We start from the raw sequence: 14645 nt of genomic DNA on the forward strand, positions 1-14645 counted from the left end.
CGTGCGGATCTGCAGCGGCACCACCCACACAGATGTGAACTTAGGGTGAATGATCTCAGAAGTGTCTTAAACTGATGTCATAGACACAAGCCGAAAGCCCCTTAACACTGGTCCATACATATATCTGATGTTGGGCTCCACATATGAATTCAGAGGTAGTTTTCTGCACAATAACTGTCTGCTGTTGCAGGTATCCCTTGGTAGTGGTTGTGTGTACATTAATCTTGCCATACATTATACAATTTTATTATTTAATTTCCTTTTAGATTGATGTATGAGCCTATACTGTAAGTTCAGAATGATTTAACTGCAAAAATAAAATTTGAAGTTAATATGAATAAGCATAGTTTAGCTCTTTGAAAATATAAGGGATTTATAGGGGTCAATGCACATTATGGAGTCACTGACACTAAGGATGGCCATACATTATACAATTTTCTTGAGAAATTTGGTTTAGATTTACCAAAAACCATATAATATGAGGTCAAACCTAAATAACACTTTCAATTGTATCCAATTAGACAGGCCCTTGCGCTACATAGTTGAAGTGCAAGATCTGGTGCAGCTGTGCATTGTAGCCAATCGACATCTAACTTCAGCTTGTTCAATTAAGCTTTGGCAATGAAGGCTGGAAGCTGATTGGTTTCTATGCAGAGCTGCACCACATTTTGCACTCTCCAGTTTTAGTAAATCCACCCCTAAATGTCCACACTTTAGGGAACATATATACTGATGTGACGGATGCAATGTACTTTGTAAAGTGCTGGTTAATTGTCAGTGCTATAGAAACACGTGACATACAGCATGCCAGGGTGCTAGGGGTAACCCTGGATTCTGAACTATCCTTTCAAGCTAACATTCAATCCCTGTCCAAATCATACCACCTCAACCTCCACAACATCTACAGAATAAGCCCCTTTTTAACCAATGACACCACAAAGCTCCTAATTCACTCCCATGTTATCTCTCACCTCGACTATTGCAACTCCCTCCTCATTGACTTACCTTTACATAGACTATCCCCTCTCCAGTCCATCATGAGTACTGCTGCCAGGCTCATCCACCTTACCAACCATTAATTGTCTGCTACCCCTCTCTGCCAATCCCTCCACTGGCTTCCACTCGCACAACAAATAAAATTCAAAATACTAAAAACAACTTACAAAGCCATCCACAACTCTGCCCCCAGCTACATCACCAACCTGGTCTCAAAATATCAACCAAACCGTTGTCTTCGATCCTCCCAACACCTTCTGCTCTATAGTTCCCGTGTCACCTCCTCCCATGCTCGCCTCCAGGACTTCTCCCATCTTATGGAACTCCCTACCTCTGCAAACGGCCCCAGCAGCACTGCTGCCCAGACCGCCAGCTTGCAATGACAGATCCACCACTGAGCAGGGCGGTCGTCACGGCAGCATGACATCACATGTGCACCCCACCCCTTTCAGCTTGCTGTCTCTCCAGCTCCCGCTCCCTGTCTGTACACAAGCATCCTTCAGCAAGGATCCCGGCACAGCTCCTGTCTGCCCTCCAGGTAGGGTGTAGTCTTACAGGGGCACTCTGATGGGCACATTGAATGTTAAGGGAAACTCTGATGGGCGCAACATAGAATGTGCCCATCAGAGTGCTCCTTAACATAGCAAATGCCCATCAGAGTGCCCCTTAACATAACATAAAAATGTGCCCGTCAGAGTGCCCCTTAACATAAAATAAGGGGCACTCTAAAGGGCACAACATATAATGTGCTTATCAGAGTGCCCCTCAACATATGCCCATCAGAGTGCCCCTTATTTTATGTTAAGGTACACTCTTAAGGGCACAACATATAATGTGCTCATCAGAGTGCCCCTTAATATAAATGTGCTCATCAGAGTGCCCCTTAACATGTGCCCATCAGCATGCCCCTTATTTTATGTTAAGGGGCACTCTGGGTACATTTTATGTTAAGGGGGCACAAATGGGCACATACTATGGAAAGGAGCGCTCTGATGGGCACATGTGATGGAAAGGGAACTCTGATGGGGAATATGATAGAAAGGGGTACTTTGAGTGTAAGGGGGCACTCTGACGGGAATACCTAATGTAAGGTGGCAATGTGATGGGGATACCTGATTTAAAGGGGCACACTGATGGGCACACCTGATGTGATGGGAATATATGATGTAAAGTTGCACTCTGATGGTGACACCTAATCTAAGGAGGCACACTGATGGGCACACGCTATTCAGACCTCGTCCAGAAGAAAATTTTAGTGACCGGAGTCCTTGAATTTTAATTCAATACCTCTGTCCTAATCTATCCACCTTTTTAGATGATCCCTGAAAACCTTTCTAATTTAAAACAAGCCTTTTGTATCACTGAAACCTTCCTTCTAGATTGTAAGCTCTAACGAGCAGGGCCCTCTGTTTCCTCTTGTACCAAATTGTATTGTAACTGTAATGTCAGCCTTCATTTTGTAAAGCGCTGAGCAAACTGTTGGCGCTATATAAATCCTGTATAATAATAATAATTATAAGTGAATTCTTCACCATGTGCTGCATTTAGTGCTCTGTGTGTGAGTGCCTGAGAGCTGTCACAATGTGCTTAGCAGACTGACTGTCTACAGGGCTCATTGATTGACATCCCTGATTGTTCAGCCAGCTGTTTCTTTCCACCACTCAGTGAAGGCCTTGGAGATTTCAGCGAGCTCCAGAGTGGTTTTTCCTTCTTTGTACCTCAGTGAGATCCTACAGTCCAGGAACAAATGCCTGTTGCAGAACTAAACTGAATACAAATCCAGAATCGCTTTCACAAACTTTATGAATTATATTGTTTTGAGGTTCAGGATCAAGCTTGGCAGTAGGCATTGGATGGCAGCTACGTTTTTGCACATGATCGGTTAGCTGAGCCCTTTAGAACGGGTTTAGTACATAGACCTGCACATTCACATTCCCCACATACATGTGTGCATATATATACACTGCACAAATCCCACCTCCAGATGTGCATCCAACATGTGACTGAAGCCGATATATCTGTTCCAGGGCCTTTCAGTATTTGCTATTGAGGCCTTTCTGTCTGTCTGATGGTCCTTACTTGAGTTGGGCAATCTCAGAATGTCCACTCTTTTTCACTTGTATACAACAGCAGAATGGGATCAATCCATATAAGATGGAAAGGTTCTGTACACTGCAAATACTTATACCTGTACACCCCAAGATAGATGCTGGATCTCCAGTGGTTCCTTTTCCTTCTCAGAATTCAGTATCCGCAGAGTTCTGGGACGGTAGGCACACTCCAAGTTGAAAGCCACATACTGTATGTGGCTATATCATTATATCTGCCCTCTGACCTGTTCTAATCTTATTGAGCTCACTCCTAGAGTAGGTCTAAGTTGAAGGTTACATGAATGGTCTTCCATTCTATAGCCTTCAGACACGGCTTTCGACATGGTGTGGGTCTGTCTTTGCTTTTTACTACCATTGAATTAAAGGCTTGTTCTCAGCACATCAGTTTAGGTGCATCAATCTGCTCAGATCAATGCAGGCTCAATGCCAGGGAGCATGGAGAGCAGTTGTCTATGTGCCCTGTTCCCACCATAATGCTATGATGGGATGGGCTGTGGTATGTAAGAATGCAGACATGCGTCATTATTTTTTAACTTTTTCATTTTTGCAATGACCCGCAAGATTACAGTTGCAGAGTATGGGAGAGTGGCATAGGACTTCAGATTTCTGCTATGACAGCTGGCACCAGCACAAAGGACACTTTTCATTAAATGGCAGTTACATCCTTTGTGATGATTTTAAAAAAAACAAACTAAATTTAGGCTTTAACCAATCATTTATAGCACATCATTTCTTCATGGTACTACTAACTTTTAGGAGTAGGCATGTCAGGGTGTGTCCTTTTACTTTTTGTACTTTGAGACGAGAAAGAAGGGCACCTTTTAGCACAGACACTTGAGAAGTACTGTATGCACAAGCAGGATTTTTTTTCTGCTACAACTGCAGAGGAAAGGCTTTTGAAACTTGGCCTCATCCAGGCTGATATATAGCTGTGCTAATTCTTGGCACGGGTCTCTCCAGCTTAGAGGAATATTGGGGTGCTGGGCCTGTTACTATAATTATATGTAACTTGACTATTGGTGTGGTTAACTTGATATTACAAGTGCCTTTTATTTCAAAGGTCTGCTGTGAAGGTTTCAGGAACCCTGCTAACAGTATTATTAGCACACATTCCCCTGTATGTCTGGAGGATTGTCAGCTTAGCTGCATTTCAAAGGAAAAATAATCATTTTATGGTCTTGAGTATACAGCTTCCAATCCTGTGCCCGGTGTGGGAAAGGGATATTGTAATCAGGATATGTGAATGGAATGATGGCTTCTCTGAGGAGGTTTTGTCACACTGTAGAGGCAGATATCACTTACAGTGCTTACATCGCTTCTTTGACTCAAGACTTCCTTAGACATTTGTCTGCTATGGTTTACGGCCTGGCAGCATCAGTCTGTGGGAGAAAAGCGTTCTTGTTAAAGCCTAACTCTAGCCAAATGCTAAGAAAAATGACCACCTCTGTGTCACATCCAAAATATTGTATAACCTCAACATCAAAATATGTATATGACTTTACTGGTACAAATGAGATTACGCTTCAAAATTTTAAAAAAAAAGTATACAATTTTTTTTAATTACATAGTTAAAATCTAAATGGATCACGTAGATCCTGCAAATTCAAAAACCTCTACCATAGCCAAAGTTTCCTCCCAGAGCTGACTTCTAAATAATTCATTACAGTCCGGATTCAGTACACAAGCATACAGTATATAGGTATCACATATCTTTTGTAATCCTGGATCCTCCTAAGTCAACGCATTTCTCATTGAGTTTCTTCAGGACCATGTGAGGATTAGGTAAGGAGAATACAATGGTAGACTGAATCTGGATTGTATATGTTATTTGGAATTCAGCTATAAGGAGACTTTGGTTGTGGTAGGGGTTTATGAATTTCTAGCTATTTTTTTTATTAGCATGGGGAGAGGTTGGAACCTTTGTCAGGTCTTAGTGGCCGCACAGGAGATTAGAAGTTTCTCCAGTGGGGACAGGGATGGCATAAAAACATTTACAGTTGGTTTTAAACGTTCCTTGTTCTATCCAGAGAAAAAAGGCAATTCTAAAGGCATTTTTCATGCATTTTTAGTAACGATGTGCTGTACAAAAGGATCATGTGTTTTTGACCCTATAGCATTATGGTAACACCTGAAAAAAAGTGTGTAACATGCATTCTTGCACTATCCCATTAAAGTCTGTGGGATCAAAAATGCTTGATTCTGCCTGAAAAAGGCGTGCATTCTTTTTGAGCAGCAGGCATCAAGCTACAAGCAACTTAGATGTAAGCAGGCATAATTTTAAAACACGTTTTCTCAACCAAGGTTCCATTGAACCATAGGGTTCCTCCAGAGGTTGCTAGGGGTTCCTTGAGCTATGAGCAATTTCTGCTTCTCAGATAAGGTCCCACTGACACCACTGATCTTTTTAGCTATTGTATCTGTAAGGAGCATTTTCCCCACTGACTATCGCACTAATGTATCAGAAGTTGCAGATATAGTCATTTTTATCAGGGGTTCTCTGAGGCCACCAAGTTATTTCAAGGGTTCCTTGGTGTTCAAAAGGTTGAGAGGCTGATTTAAAACAATGTGATTCTTGATGTTGAGCACTGTCCTGTTCCAAAAATAGTGTGAAAGGGGTCTAGTGTTCTTAAGTGCATTGTGTTGCTGATCAAAACCTGTACAGGGGCTGTACAATTTCCACCATCTCCCAGCCCCATGTTGCAGAGCTCAGCCAAGCAATTGGCCATTCAAGCACCAAGAACTGCATTGTGGGCAGGCAGGGAGGAGTGACCTGTGCTTTTTTTATACTCAGAAGTACCCAGGTATTTTTGAGTGGGCCCACTACTACAGATGGCTTGGGTGTGGAAATAATTAGGAAGAAAGTACATGCTGCTTATGTACCATACACGGATGTGCACCTTTCCATTTTCAGTTTGCAGCTTTGGATTTTAAGTCTGATTTCAGGCGTCCCACACAATGGGATTTTTCCATTTTGGTGAGATGCTTTGCAGAATGTTTCCACTGCTCAAGGGAATGTAGGTGATGTGCATCTTCTTGACCACTGAGATAGTTCAGGTGGTAACAATGAAGACCTTATACCTAATCAGGTATGACAAACTTCATATAAGAGAAAGCTAAGGATATTCCCTAAAAATTTAGCTAATATCCTTGCAGTGTATATCATTCACCAGGAGGGGATTGTTTTTTTTTTCACAAAAACTGGAGTAGCACTTTTATGGTGATCGCTTTAAATAAAAATAAAAGGCCTATAGTTCCCCAAATGAATAGTTAATCTCTTGGCTGGAACTGGGAGAAGGTCAAGAAACCCTTTTGTCTGATGAAGATTTTACTGTAAGGAGCAATACTAAGAGCGGTATATTTTTTTTCCAGTCTTCAAATCCCAACTTTGGAACACAAAATGCTCTTTTTGTTGACTTTAAATTCTAACTGGAGTGTACCTTTTTGTTTATTTTTTTTATTACGTTTAACTTATTCACAAAACCTAATATTATATATGTTTGCCACCAAGTTTTAGTCTTTTAAAGACAAAATTGTGCAGAGCGAAATACGTTAAATGCTATTGTGGGCCCACTTGTTCAAGTTTAGTATCCCTTATAGTACTGAATGCAGTAAAATCAGCATTACAACCATGCAACTAACATTTTCTGATTAAGGTCTCAGCCTATGTTTTAGGTTTCTTTTCAGTATAAACATTCTCCAGTGAAATTATTAGCTCCGTTTTTATATGAAACCTGTTAATGGTCAATAGCGGATTTACTTGCTGTTTAACGAGTCTTGCAAGTCCTTTGGCAGAAAATAAGCTCCTTGATAATATTTGTTCTTCCTGCTTACAAGGCCAGTAATCTTTTTCCCATAGATGACACAGATCACCCAATGGTATTTTAACGCAGCTTGTCAAAAGTCGAAATTTTTTGTTATGATTTAAAGCTGGGCAGTTTGACAGACGACTCTTATCGGCATCTGGCCTTGCAATCAGTTGAGATTTATGTGGCCAAATATGGCACTGTTGGAAATTTAGATTAAAAATAACATCTGTTTTCCAAAGCTTAGACTCCCAGGTTACTAGTAAGCGCTGAACAAAACAGCGATGACAGTTTAATCTTTGTGTTCTGTCCTTCCCATGTCGCTGACCCCCTGAAGGACAGCAGTGTTTGAAGTGGAGTACACAAGTACATTTCAAGAGTTTGGGAATAGTTGTAGCTCTAATGTACTATGCAGTGTATCTGGGCAGACGGTTTGGTGACTTCATCACCATTAACTTGTAGAGCAGATGGTGGGACTTGAAGGACGATGTATATGCTTTGTAGCGCTAAAGCACATCTGCTAGTTTAAGCAGCTGTTTACATGATCCTTAAAAGAAACTCTAATCTCAGCCTTTCTGTTATGGTTCTCATTATATGTACCAGCAAAGGTATACTAGAGGGTGATGGCATGTGTAGGTACGAGCAGAACCCAGGCATCTGTGCTGGCCAATGCTTCTCTAAATACGGAAGACCGTTGTGTTCAGTTACTGGAGCAGGGCATGAGAGGTGAGTGGCAGACACCTCCAGCACATGCTTATGGGGGGGGGGGGGGGGGGGTAAGAATTGCTATACGACTTTCTCTCCTGGCCAATAACTATTACCCCTGAAAATATTAGTAGGCCAGCATCCCAGCAAGAAATGACTGTGTTGTCACTAAAACTGTAATGGTTTTGGGTTCATTGTTTGTTTGTTTTTTTATTATTTATTTATTTTTTTACTTTTTGAAAATGTATACATTTTGAACGTATATTTATATCTAAGAAAAAAAGTGAAGCCAGAGCATGATGGATCATTGGACTTGTAGTTTAACAGTTGCTATATCCAGTATGCACTGTTGCCTTTCACTGCTGTCAAGGATGGGCAACAAGGTGGGAAATGTATCCCTTTAATAATTGTCTTACCCAAATTATTTAGATTACCTAATTAATTTTATTGACTCTGTACCTTGTCTGCGTTTACTCAGTTCTTTGCCCATTTGAAGCAGACTTTAGAAGAGGACCTTGCATTGTACTGCAAAGCCTGCTTTAAAAGTCCAGGCCCCCTTCCCCTGTAAAAATCGCTGGCTGATAGTATGTGGAAAAGGTACTTATAAAGAAAAAAGTTGGAATTTATATACCTTAACCCTCACTTATGACTACGGCGCTTAGGCGAGAGTGACGTCCTGTAGTGTCTTCTCATGAGATTTGGGTTCCTTATTCTCTAGAAATTACTCACTCAATACAATCTCACCCATTGATGCTCAAGATGTGGGGTAAGGTATATAAATATGTATGTGTGTATGTATATATACAGTGGATATCAAAAGTCTACAGATCCCTGTTTAAAAGGTCAGGTCTTTGTGATGTAAAAAAATGAGACAAATATACATTTTATTTTTATAATAAACTTTTTACACTTTTTAATGTAACCTATAAACTGTACAACTCAGTTGAACAGCAAACTGAAATCTTTTAGGTGGAGGGAAGTAAAAATAAAAAACTAAAATAATATGGTTGCATAAGTGTGCACCCCCTTAAACTAATACTTTGTTGAAGCACCTTTTGATTTTATCACAGCACTCAGTCTTTTTGGGTATGAGTCTATCAGCATGGTACATCTTGATTTGCCAATATTTGCCCACTCTTTGCAAAAACACTCCAAATCTGTCAGATTGCGAGGGCATCTCCTGTGCACAGCCCTCTTCAGATCACTCCACAGATTTTCGATCGGATTCAGGTCTGGGCTCTAGCTGGGCCATTCCAAAACTTGAATCTTCTTCTGGTGAAGCCATTCCTTTGTTGAGTTGGATGTATGCTTTGGGTCGTTATCATGCTGAAAGATGAAGTTCCTCTTCATGTTCAGCTTTCTAGCAGAAGCCTAAAGGTTTTGTGCCAATATTGGTTCATGTTTCAAACTGTTCATAATTCCCTCAGCTGGGAACTGGGGTCTTAGTCAAGGTAAACAGCCCCAAAGCATAGTGCTGCCACCACCATGCTTCACTGTGGGTATGGTGTTCTTTTGTTGTTGTGCAGTGTTGTATTTGCTCCAAACATATCTTTTGGAATTTATGGCCAAAAAGTTCAGCCTTGGTTTCATCAGACCATAACATATTTTCACACATGCTTTTGGGAGGCTTCAGATGCGTTTTTGCAAAATTTAGCTGGGCTTGGATGTTTCTTTGTGAGAGAAGGCTTCCGTCTTGCCACTCTACCCCATAGCCCAGACATATGAAGAATACAGGAGATTGTTGTCACATGTACCACACAGCCAGTACTTGCCATATATTCCTGCAGCTCCTTTAATGTTGCTGCAGGCCTATTGGCAACCTCCCAGACTAGTTCTCTTGTCTTTTCATCAATTTTGGAGGGACGTCCAGTTCTTGGTAATATCACTGTTGTGCCATATATTATCCACTTGATGATGACTCTCTTCACTGTGTTCCACGGTATATCTAATGCCATGGAAATTCTTTTGTACCCTTCTCTTGACTGATATCTGTTAACAATGAAATCCCTCTGATGCTTTGGAAGCTCTCTGTGGACCATGGTTTGTGCTGTAGGATGTGACTAAGAAAATGTCATTTAAGACCTACTAGAACAGCTGAACTTTTATTTGGGGTTAATCAGATGCACTTTAAATGATGGCAGGTGTGTGCTGACTCCTATTTAACATGATATTGAATGTGGTACCTTAATTCTGAACACAGATTCATCCCCAGTTATAAGAGGGTGTGCACACTTATGCAATCACATTATTTTAGTTTTTTATTTTTACCCCCCCCCCCCAAAAAAAAAAAAAAAAAGATTTCAGTTTGCTTTTCAATTGAGATGGACAGTTTATAGGTCACATTTAAAGGTGGAAGAGTTCTGATAAACCATCACAGACTAATATACTTACACCTTCCTTTCACTTCTCTGCTGGGAGTGAAAGAAAAGCTCTGTGTAAGCTGTAAGTCTCGGAAATTGTAGCTCAGGACAGCACAGGATCATGGACTTCCCATGTGACAGCACTGAATAGGTAAGTGCTGTCACATGCCCCTCCATAATTGGAAGTACTGGGTATTTCCTTTAACTGCTGGCATTGAATTGGTGAAAGAATGATGGAGAGGTAAGTATATGCTGCTGTGGAGGGGTTTAAAGGAAACCTGTTGCCCTAAATGAGAAAAGCTGCTTTCATATTGCAATGAAAAAAGGTAAATGTAGCTAGTTCAAGCAATCAATATGAAATAATATGCTATTTCTAACAAAATGTAATTCTTCTTTAGTAGCTGCATTTTAAATGGCAAGGTGTATTATGACACTTTAAAAATGGAATCACAGAAGGGATGTTGTCTGCTATTCTGGTATACCTACACCACAGTGCCAGCTCACCATGCCAACAGACCACAGTAATGTCAACTTTTCCAGGCCTAATCCTAGTGTGGGGGCTCCGGAGTCAAGGGAACTAATAATTCTTCCATTCTGTTGCTCCAAAGGTATCTTTATCCATATCAGTGGCATTACTATTCGGTCATTCACCATGGATTGTTCCACTGCAAATACAATATGCAAAAAATACTGATGATTTTATTTTTAAAGCATTAGAGAGAAACGCATCAAAAACAAAGATTGAAACCAAGAAGGAAGTGGGTTTACACTGAACACCTCCAGTTACCTCCAGTATTTTGTCGTCCTCATTATAGTTACATTATGCTGTAAGACTTGCATTATACAAAAGCAGAATAACACTTTGATGCAATGACTTGACTTGAGCAATTGACTTTGCCTGGACTTTGCAACTATGTGCGCAATCACAGACCACTAGGTTCAGTGGGTGTGAAAACTGTCTCAGCAGCAGGAATTACCAGATCGGTTTGGCCAAAAAAAGTGCATGCTTGCAATATGCCTTCATGAATTTCTAATGATGGAGTTTTGTGTGAGAAAAGCTAGTATAAAAGTAGATTTCCCCATTGACAGAAGATTGTGGTCAGATGTTTGAAAACTGTTCACTGAATTATCTATATGTGATATACAAGAAGCCATGCAGGCTTCCTGTCCTCCTCTTGGGAAACTAGAGCTGGCCATAGATGGATCAAAATTCAGCCAGTTTGAGACTGGCTGTGAGAAGTCTCAATGACTTTAATGATCTGCTTCTTACATACGGACTTGTTGGAAACTTTTTGTTCAATCAACATTGCAGCCAATTGGCTGCTGAGCTGATCAGTGTATTCTGACAGTGGAGGAGTCCCCGCTATCAGAATGCAATAATACAGCGAGTAGGATTCCTCCATCCATCTCGCTTGTGTGGATGGGGGAATCTATTCAGTTTTTTTACATCAGCCTGTTAGTTTAGTTTAACTTCTATAGTTGGGATGATACTGGAGAGTTTAATAAAAGACCACATAGAGGAGTTCTTGCTGGAAAAAATATATTAAGCAACAGCATGGATTCATGAAAGACAGAAGTTGTCAAACACATTTGATTTATTTTTATGAGGAGGTGAGCAAAACCTTGGACAGAGGGGTGGCGGTGGACGTGGTATACTTGGACAGAGGGGTGGCGGTGGACGTGGTATACTTGGACAGAGGGGTGGCGGTGGACGTGGTATACTTGGACAGAGGGGTGGCGGTGGACGTGGTATACTTGGACAGAGGGGTGGCGGTGGACGTGGTATACTTGGACAGAGGGGTGGCGGTGGACGTGGTATACTTGGACAGAGGGGTGGCGGTGGACGTGGTATACTTGGACAGAGGGGTGGCGGTGGACGTGGTATACTTGGACAGAGGGGTGGCGGTGGACGTGGTATACTTGGACAGAGGGGTGGCGGTGGACGTGGTATACTTGGACAGAGGGGTGGCGGTGGACGTGGTATACTCGGACAGAGGGGTGGCGGTGGATGTGGTATACTTGGACAGAGGGGTGATGGTGGACGTGGTATACTTGGATTTTGCAAAAGCGTTTGACATCGTTCCCCATACACGGCTAATGTGTAAGGTAAAGTCTACAGGCTTGGAAAAATCTGTATGTAAATGGATAGAAAACTGGCTAAAAGATCGTATTCAGAGAGTAGTGGTTAATGATTCATACTCTGAATGGTCTGGGGTTGTCAGTGGTGTACCCCAGAGTTCAGTGTTGGGACCCTTACTTTTTAATATATTTATAAACGATATAGGGTCTGGGATTAAAAATCCCATTTCAGTCTTTGCAGATGACACCAAGCTGTGCAGTGGAATAACATCCTACAGGATGTCTTCAATTTACAAGCCCACTGTTCAGTGAACAGTGGGGTGATGTAGGTAGTAATCTCCATTCACTGTCCTAGGCTGAGGGTAGCTGTACAAACCATATTTCCAGATGTCTGACACATTTATCATACTGTGATCTGATCTTTCCACATACACATTCACAGTTGGTAAAATGCTCTTCAGTTTTTTATGCCTGTTCATATTTGTGTACCATAAGGTCCCAAATAACATGTATATGAATTCAAAATATATATAGAGTAATCTAAAAAAAGAGGGATTTCACCGGATGTACACCTTAGGGCCTATTGACACCACTCTGCTATGGTAACATGGATTTTACAGTGGGTTGGTGTGCTGTGATGCCATTTATTGTGAATAGCTCCATAATACACCTTACAAAACGTACCTACTGTAACGTAGGCCCGTGTGTTGTACAGCGCTCACAGAAAGGCAGCAGGGCTTTAGGCAGCCTATTTAAATGGATGAGCTGCCTTAATTCAGTGCATGTTCAGGCTTGACTTGACATGGGTTACTGATCATGCGTTAAAAATACACCAACATAACTGAGGTGAATGATTTTGTATCCTTTCTCTTAGTCATTGACTCACTAAGTGGCAAAGCCAAACATGAAGAATGGGGCTTTACTCTCAATCGCTGTCCAATTATTCTTCTGAACCAATGACTTGATAAATAATTAAACCATAGGATGAGCATTGCAGCCAGGGAACTAGTAACTTCTATTAAAACATATTCACCACGGGCGGTCCCCTTAATCCACCTAAAATTGATAGATTAGTAATATGTAATAATTCTACCCATATCTGATTAAGAAGGAGGCACAAGAGTCCCAATGCTCCTGCTCCAGTCTCTGTATCATAAAATCCATTTATAATCCTTCAGATTGCGTAAGCTCTTGTGACCTTCTTAACCCTTTTGTCTTGCACTGTATTGTTACTGTACTGTGTTCTTTTATTTGGTAAAGTTCTACACAGGCGGTTTTGTGCTATAGAAGATTGTACGCCCCATGAGGGTTAGGGACTGATGTGAATGTAATATATATATATATATATATATATATATATATATATATATATATATATATATATATATATATATATATATATATATATATATATATATATATATTAAAGCGCTGCGTAAATTGATGGCGCTGTATAAATACCTGTAATAAATAAATAATATAAGTCCTCCATAACAATATTAATAACATCAATAAGTCCAACTACTACTGATCATGGCATGAGGATGGACTGGTAGGAAAGTTGCAGATATCTCACTCCTACATGGCCCAACAGGTATAAGAAGCTGGTGAATCATACAAACCACCACCATCTCCTAATATTGGAATGAAATGGATTTGCCCATTAAGATTTTCTTTTTTTTTTTTCCTTTTGCTCTTGGCACATAACATCCTGGAAGGAGCTGCTGGCAGTACCAAGGCTGACAAGCCTATGAGTAATAGTGACTTTAAGTGGAACGCACTTGTTTTAAACTGTTACTGAGCGTTTCTGCATGCCAGATGACTACAACTGGAATAACCATATAAATATGTTTTTGTAAAGCTGAACATTTTTAAAATTCATTTTCTCTGAATTATTCATAGGAGGGTAGAAATTCATGAGGCACTGCCAATACATCAGGTGTGCCTGCGGTAAGAACACAAAGTAGGTTTTCTCCGAAATAAAATGGCTGCAGCATCTGCTTCCATGGTAAAAGTACAAAGAAACATCTGGAACAAATAGGTCCTATTTATAACTCTTTGCTCTTTTGTCACTGTTATCTGGGACATTGAAAGAACAGCTCCTTGTTAGAAAAAATGTTTAAAGCTCAATTTTTTAAAGCAGTATTAATCCCCAAAAGAAAACTGTAATATATTGCAGCTTACCAGTCAGATAAGGTGACTGTATTCGTTTTTTTAGGCTTTTTTCACCTGGTAATCTGGCCAATAACACACCTCCTGCGTTAGAGTGCCCCCACTCTAGATGAAGGAGCACAGGGGCACCTTTGGACAGCAGCATTGTCAGTCTAGGGGGAGAGGAGTGTTTAGATGCACTAGCAGATTTAAATAGACTAACAAACTGAAGACAAACTCAGCTAATATTTCATAAGCAGTTAAAGCAAACCGGTATTTGTCTTTTGGGATAAAGGTTTTAAATAAAACCTGATCATTGGAAGCACCGCTTTCATAGTTAGTGAGGCTGAAAAAAGATACTTGTTCATCTAGTTCAACCAACAAACCCCTGCTAGTGTTAAATGGTTTGTCCCATCTTTGTAACTGATACATTCTGCTGG

The 14645-nt window shown here is 40.7% G+C and overlaps 1 protein-coding gene across 2 annotated transcripts in view; it reads left to right on the plus strand.

Annotated features, from left to right (window-relative positions):
• The window catches only part of PLPP1 (phospholipid phosphatase 1), a 138045-nt gene that overhangs the window by 89995 nt on the left and 33405 nt on the right, over positions 1-14645 (plus strand). The gene's annotated exons all lie outside the window — the stretch shown is intronic.

The sequence above is a fragment of the Staurois parvus genome, unplaced genomic scaffold (assembly GCF_062004578.1).
Source record: "Staurois parvus isolate SC_StPar_1 unplaced genomic scaffold, SC_StPar_1.0 ptg000445l, whole genome shotgun sequence".
Taxonomy (NCBI): Eukaryota; Metazoa; Chordata; class Amphibia; order Anura; family Ranidae; genus Staurois; species Staurois parvus.